Source organism: Silene latifolia, chromosome 3 (genome assembly GCF_048544455.1).
Source record: "Silene latifolia isolate original U9 population chromosome 3, ASM4854445v1, whole genome shotgun sequence".
In the NCBI taxonomy this organism is placed as follows: domain Eukaryota; kingdom Viridiplantae; phylum Streptophyta; class Magnoliopsida; order Caryophyllales; family Caryophyllaceae; genus Silene; species Silene latifolia.
Window position 1 is genome coordinate 59,293,886 of NC_133528.1, and position 5,894 is coordinate 59,299,779.

General features: G+C 40.9%; 1 non-coding gene across 1 annotated transcript; it reads right to left on the reverse strand.

Moving 5' to 3' along the window:
- Window positions 1-5,231: 5,231 nt before the first annotated feature.
- Window positions 5,232-5,338, reverse strand: LOC141650624 (small nucleolar RNA R71). The gene has a single exon (XR_012546646.1). It is a non-coding gene; the product is annotated as a small nucleolar RNA R71 (small nucleolar RNA).
- Between the last annotated feature and the right edge of the window lie 556 nt (window positions 5,339-5,894).

A 5,894-nucleotide genomic window follows, 5' to 3' on the forward strand; every position in this document is an offset into this window, starting at 1 on the left:
ATTGACCAACTCCCTTGCAAATGAGTTGATACTTTTTGGGAGGCGACAAATCCCGGCACCATTGTCGCAACGCATTCTCAAAGGCATCCATGAAATATTTTTGTGGAAGAAGAAGAAGAAGTTTTGTAGAGATGTTTTTTATTTCGGATGATGAACCAATGAAGCGCAAGTATCACTATTTATACAAAAACGATCAGCGCGTTTTTCAGAAAAAGGGGAGAGCTGGCTCCCATCGCCAGGCTGCTCGCGCCTCTTTAAGCCCTCTCCCAGGATTCCCGCTTTGACTTGTCTTTTTCAACTTGTGTTTTCTCCTGACACCTCAAACCTCCCGCCAGAACGCTCGCGCCTCTTCGGGATAGTCCAAGACATTTTGTGTTTCCTCACACTCACATTTCCTTGTTTTCGCGTTTTACGAAATCCGACACGGTTTCCATGACACAACTTTAAACATACGGATTTTTCTTTCTTTTTTAAGGGGGGGAAGGGTTAGTCGCCCCGATCCGCGACGGATCATTTCCATGTCAATCAAAATTCCGAAATTTTTTCGCTTTTTCGCAATTTTCCATCACAATAAAAATCGAAAATTGATAACACGACATCAATTTTCCTGAAATCTTCAAGCACTCACAAATTCGAGTCTTGACCACACGAAAATCAAATCAAATACACTCGTAAAAATCTTTTCTAAAATTCATCCCCGATGGTTTGAGTTTGATTTTTCGAGTCACAAATCAATTTCAACAATTTCAACGCAATTTAATTCACGACACGAGTTAATTGCTCAATTTTCAAATTAATTCCTTTTGGAGTCCAAACGTGACGACTTGTCGCAAAAATTTTCAAAATTCATTTCGATTTTCAAAATTCAATTTTAACTTCAAGTCATCTTGGTTAATTTTGTTTTCAATTAAATGCTTTTACGTGTTCACGTTTATGCATATGTGCTACCTGTTGCCTGTTTTCTACCCTAACGATGCAGGAACTAGTGCAAAGCAAAAGGAGAATTGACAGCCGACAGCGCTCCTCCGAAACACAACACAAAAAAGCCAAAAATCACAAAATGAGCTACAATCCAAAAACACATATATACAAACCGCCTCATGCAAAATACATCGACACACGTTTGATACAAACAACTGACCGTACAAACAGGATCCAGTACAACCATCTATCATACAGACACTGGCCTAAGACAATGAACTGGGGGCTATCCGCCACCTACCGAACCAAGCACTCCCCATCCTTTCGCTCGAAAAACAAAGGGAGCAACACGGGAAACAGAGGAGCAACAACGGAAGCAGAGGTGGTTACCATAACGGTAACACAACGTTCCTCCTCCATAACAAAAAGAAAAATGATGCCTGGCAGACTTCAGACGACACGACAACCGAGGATCGTAACTCAGCACGTCACCCCGACGTTGACCTCCAATCATCGGAATTCAAGAGCAAAAGAGGACCAAGACAACGGACGCTACCCCGATGTTAACCCCCAATCACCAGAACTCGACCACGATCAAAAGTGGCAACATCGAATAACACGCCCGTATTGAACCCCACTCATCGGACATCCGAACCTCTACAGACAACGACCAACGATCGATACCCGATCATTGGCCGGGCAAAGGCCACCAGGAAGAAACACAACCAAGCCTGTAACAAAAAACAGTCGCCTCTCCTCTTCCAGGATCATCCTCTTCCTCCGAGGCCTCCGCAACGGACCCCATATGTGCCAAATGGTCCCCTGCAACCAAATGCAATCAAAGAACGCCAGCCGAAATTTCGACATTACGACGGCGTAAATGGGATAAATCCAAAAAAAAAACCTGCAAAGCAGAACAAGGGCAATCCCGCCCAAATCCACCCAACCAAACAAAACAATTTACAAAAAAAACGCACAAAAAAACGACTCGCCTTTCTTTTCAAGCAAAAGACGAGTAAAAACAACCACAACAAAAAACGGCACCCCAAGACCCGTACGAGGTCTGCCAACAAATCAAAATACATTCCCAATGCAATGGGGAATTTTTCTACGGCTCAAAAAGGCAATTTATACGCCAATTTGAGCACAAACCGGTCAAAAAGTCAAAATACAACTACGACGAGGCAAACGTGGTTTTATCACGCTTCAAGGCGACCTAAACTACCAATAAGGTCCATTTCAAGGCAAACTGACTCAATTCAAGCCCAAACAAGCGCTAATTTTGTCAGACATACGACCGTCACAAAAGGCAAAAATTCCAATTTCGCCCACAATACCCAACAAAGGTCCACAATGGCAAACACAGACTTTCCCGAATACAATGCAACCTAGTGGGACCCAATATCCAAGCAAATAAACTTGGCATTGTGAGATGAGACGGTTTCTCCACCTTACTCACGTTTTTCGAACATAAGGAGCGGGAACGGGGACCAAAATGCAAACTAAAAGCACCCCTATACTCCTAAACAGGTTTCTAACCTAATGCAATCATCAATTTCACTTGAAATGGGCTCAATCAAAAACGCCCAAAACGATTTTCTAGGGTAAAATTTTCGCCCTAATTCAATTTAGCTAAAAGACCAACAAATTCAAATGGATTTGAGAGGGAATACATACCTTGAGATGACGTTGTTGACAATGGCACGAATGAAAGCAAGCAAAGGTCCGACAATGGCGATCTTTGTGGTTTATTTGTGTCGAAGGTTGAAGATGAAGTGAGGATGATATGCGGACCAACCTCGCATCTTTTACAGAAAAATAGGGAAGCTCCCTTGGTTCGCCAGGTAGCTCGCGCCTCAATCAGGTTGATGTGACCATAATTAGCGCATATTTAGCCCCCGAATTAGCCTTGTTCCCATGATTTTTAGTGCATATTTGGGCCATTTATTGTCTTTAGTTCTTTGTTTTGCATATTCTTTGAGATTTTGATCCCTTGGTAGGAAAGGAGTAAGAATCTTGCATTTTCATGGCAAAACGAGACTAAATTGATTGAATTCAATGACCAAACATCAAGGAGAGACAAGATTAGAAGGCCTTTGTACATATTATAGTAGTTGGGCAATGACGAGAAAGGATCCTTGCATCCCCGAGGAAATCCCCAAGGATTTTATGAAGAAAAGGAAGAAAAGAAGAAGGAACAAAGCTGAGCAGCAATTCATGCGGATTGCCCTGAATCCGCCCGTCCTCCACAGCACAATCCGTGCGTCTTCTGCCAAAGACGTCCGGGCAGCAAGCCTAGAAGACGCCCGGATTCCCTTGAAGACGCCCGTGCCCAGCCTCATGAATCCGCCCGTCCCGTGCCTAAGACGCAGGGATTCCAGCCCAGCACAAATCCGTTTTTTTCAAGCTTAAAAGAAAGAAGCCCTTCCTTCGAAAAATACCGGCGTCTCCGTGCTCAATCTAAAAAGTGTAATTACTAGTTTAGACCTTAGTTAACCCTAATGCATCCACCTAATTTCCACTATAAATACCCCATTAGTCTAATTAGAAGAGCATGTTCTTCTTATCAATTATTAGAGTAGTTAATATCAATCAAATCCCTCTTTAGTTTTGTAATCAACAATTAATGAAGTTTTAATACAAGTTTTATTTCCTTAATCTCTCTTTTGTTCATCCTTTATTTTGGGTAATTGAAGATTATTTGGGTTATTATTGGGAGATTGACAACCTCTCAATCAAGCATCAAGTACTTCTTTTATTCTTTGCTTTATTATTGGAATCATTAGTAGGTATAATTTTCTTAATCCCTTTTTAATTATTGTTAATTACTTTTATTTATTCATCATGTTTCCTTTTGTTGGTATGATTGACAACCTTGCTAGCATGATCAACATGATAATGAGTGAGTAGTGACCTAGCTAGGGTTAATGGGTAATTAGGGGAAACCAACATGGGGAATGATTCATGCTTAAATTAATATGCTTTCATGGTTTATTTGCTTGCTTGTTTTGATCTCAACTCATGCACATGTTATGTTTGATGAAATGCGAGCCTATGAATCCTTGTATTTTTTACCCATCACCTATCTTTTCAATGAGACTTGTAAGACATAAACCAACTCGAGTCTCATTAGACTATGCATGTTGTTGAGTAGGGAAGATTAAGTCGACTTGTAGGTGTTTTACAATCTAATCGATTCGGCTCCGGGACCCAAACTTTCCTAGGATTGTAAGATATAACCCAACTCAATCCATCACAACAATAATTGCTTGCTTATAATTTGAGAACATGTTTGTATGATCAATTCCCATGATTCCCCTATGACCCCATGACACCCTAGTGTTTTTTATCAATTGTTTACAACCCTTTCATTTCATCTTGCTTATTTACTTTCATTGCTATTTAGTTAGTGACCTTCTACATCAACCCAAATTGTGACACCCCTAAGAAACCACTAGTTTCAATATAAATCTCATCTCAATTCCCGTCCCTTGGGATCCGACCTTTACTTGCCTCTTTACTAATTGTAGAGTTGTTTGTGAAGCTATAAATTGTGTTTGATTGGACGTGTGACGACCAACTCTTGTCCACATCAAAATGGCGCCGTTGCCGGGGATGGTGTTAACTTGATTTAGATTTTCTTATATTGTTATTAGTTGTGTCTTTCTTTGCCTTGGGGAAGTAAAACTCCTCAAGGTTTGTTCTAATTGTTTTCGAGTTGTTTGATATTTTGCATGTCTAGAAGGTCACAAGGTGATTTGTTACCTTTTGATCCTGAAATTGAAAGAACTTTGACAACCAATAGAAGACTTGCTGGAAGGAATTTGAGAGGTATTAGTGAGGTTGTAGATATTCAACAAACTATTGAGTTCATCAACCCTTTTGCAAGAGAAGGTGAGGAGAACCCAACACAAAATACCACACAAAATCAACCCACAATGCCTAAGTTTTCATCACATTCCGTACCCACCGAGGAGAACCTACCCAATAGTACTCCCACACCACAACATTTGACCGGAAATTTTATTGCCAAATCCGCCTTTATCCAATTAGTCGAAAGGAGCCAATTTGGAGGGATGCCTAGTGAAGACCCTCATTCTCATATGGAAACCTTTTATGACTATTGTGATGCGATTTCTCAAACCGGTGTAACGCAAGACCAAATTCGATGGGTCTTATTTCCTTTTTCTCTAATTGGCACCGCGAAACAATGGTTGAAGGGCCTTGATAAGGCCACTCTCGGAATTGATTCTTGGAAGAAGTTGGCTTTAGCTTTCTACAAAAAATTCCACCCACCGGAAAAGACTAACATGCTAAGAGCTCAAATTACGGGTTTTAAGCAAAGGGATGAAGAATCTTTGTATGAAGCTTGGGAGCGGTTAAAGGGAATTTGTCGCTCATGTCCTCACCATGGACTTAGCGAGTGGTTCTTGGTACAACAATTTTGGAACGGTCTATATGAAGATTCAAGGAACATTCTCAACATGGGATCAAATGGAATGTTCACCGAAGTTGATGACAATCAAACATGGAACAAGATTGAGGAAATGGCGGTCCATAACTCACAATATAGTAGACCTCGCAAGGTTACTAGAGGAGGAAAGCATGAAGTGGACTCCGTTACTCAATTGGGTGCTCAACTTAGTGCTCACATTGACACAGTACAATCAATTTGAAGTTTGAAAAAGCTATGGCTTGACTTGAAGAAGCCTCAAAATCACCAAAGCATCATGTTAACGCCATGACGGCATCTTCATCAATCCCAAGTGGGATATGTGAGAATTGTGGAACTTTGGGACATGACCAAAGTGAATGTAGGGGAACAAATGAACAAGTGAATGCTTTCCAAGCATACAAGAGTGGTACCCCTTATTCCAACTATTACAATGAAAACACCAAATTCCATCCAAATCTCTCATATAAAAGCCAAAATGTTCAAAACCCTCAAACAACATACACCCCACCTCCCATGA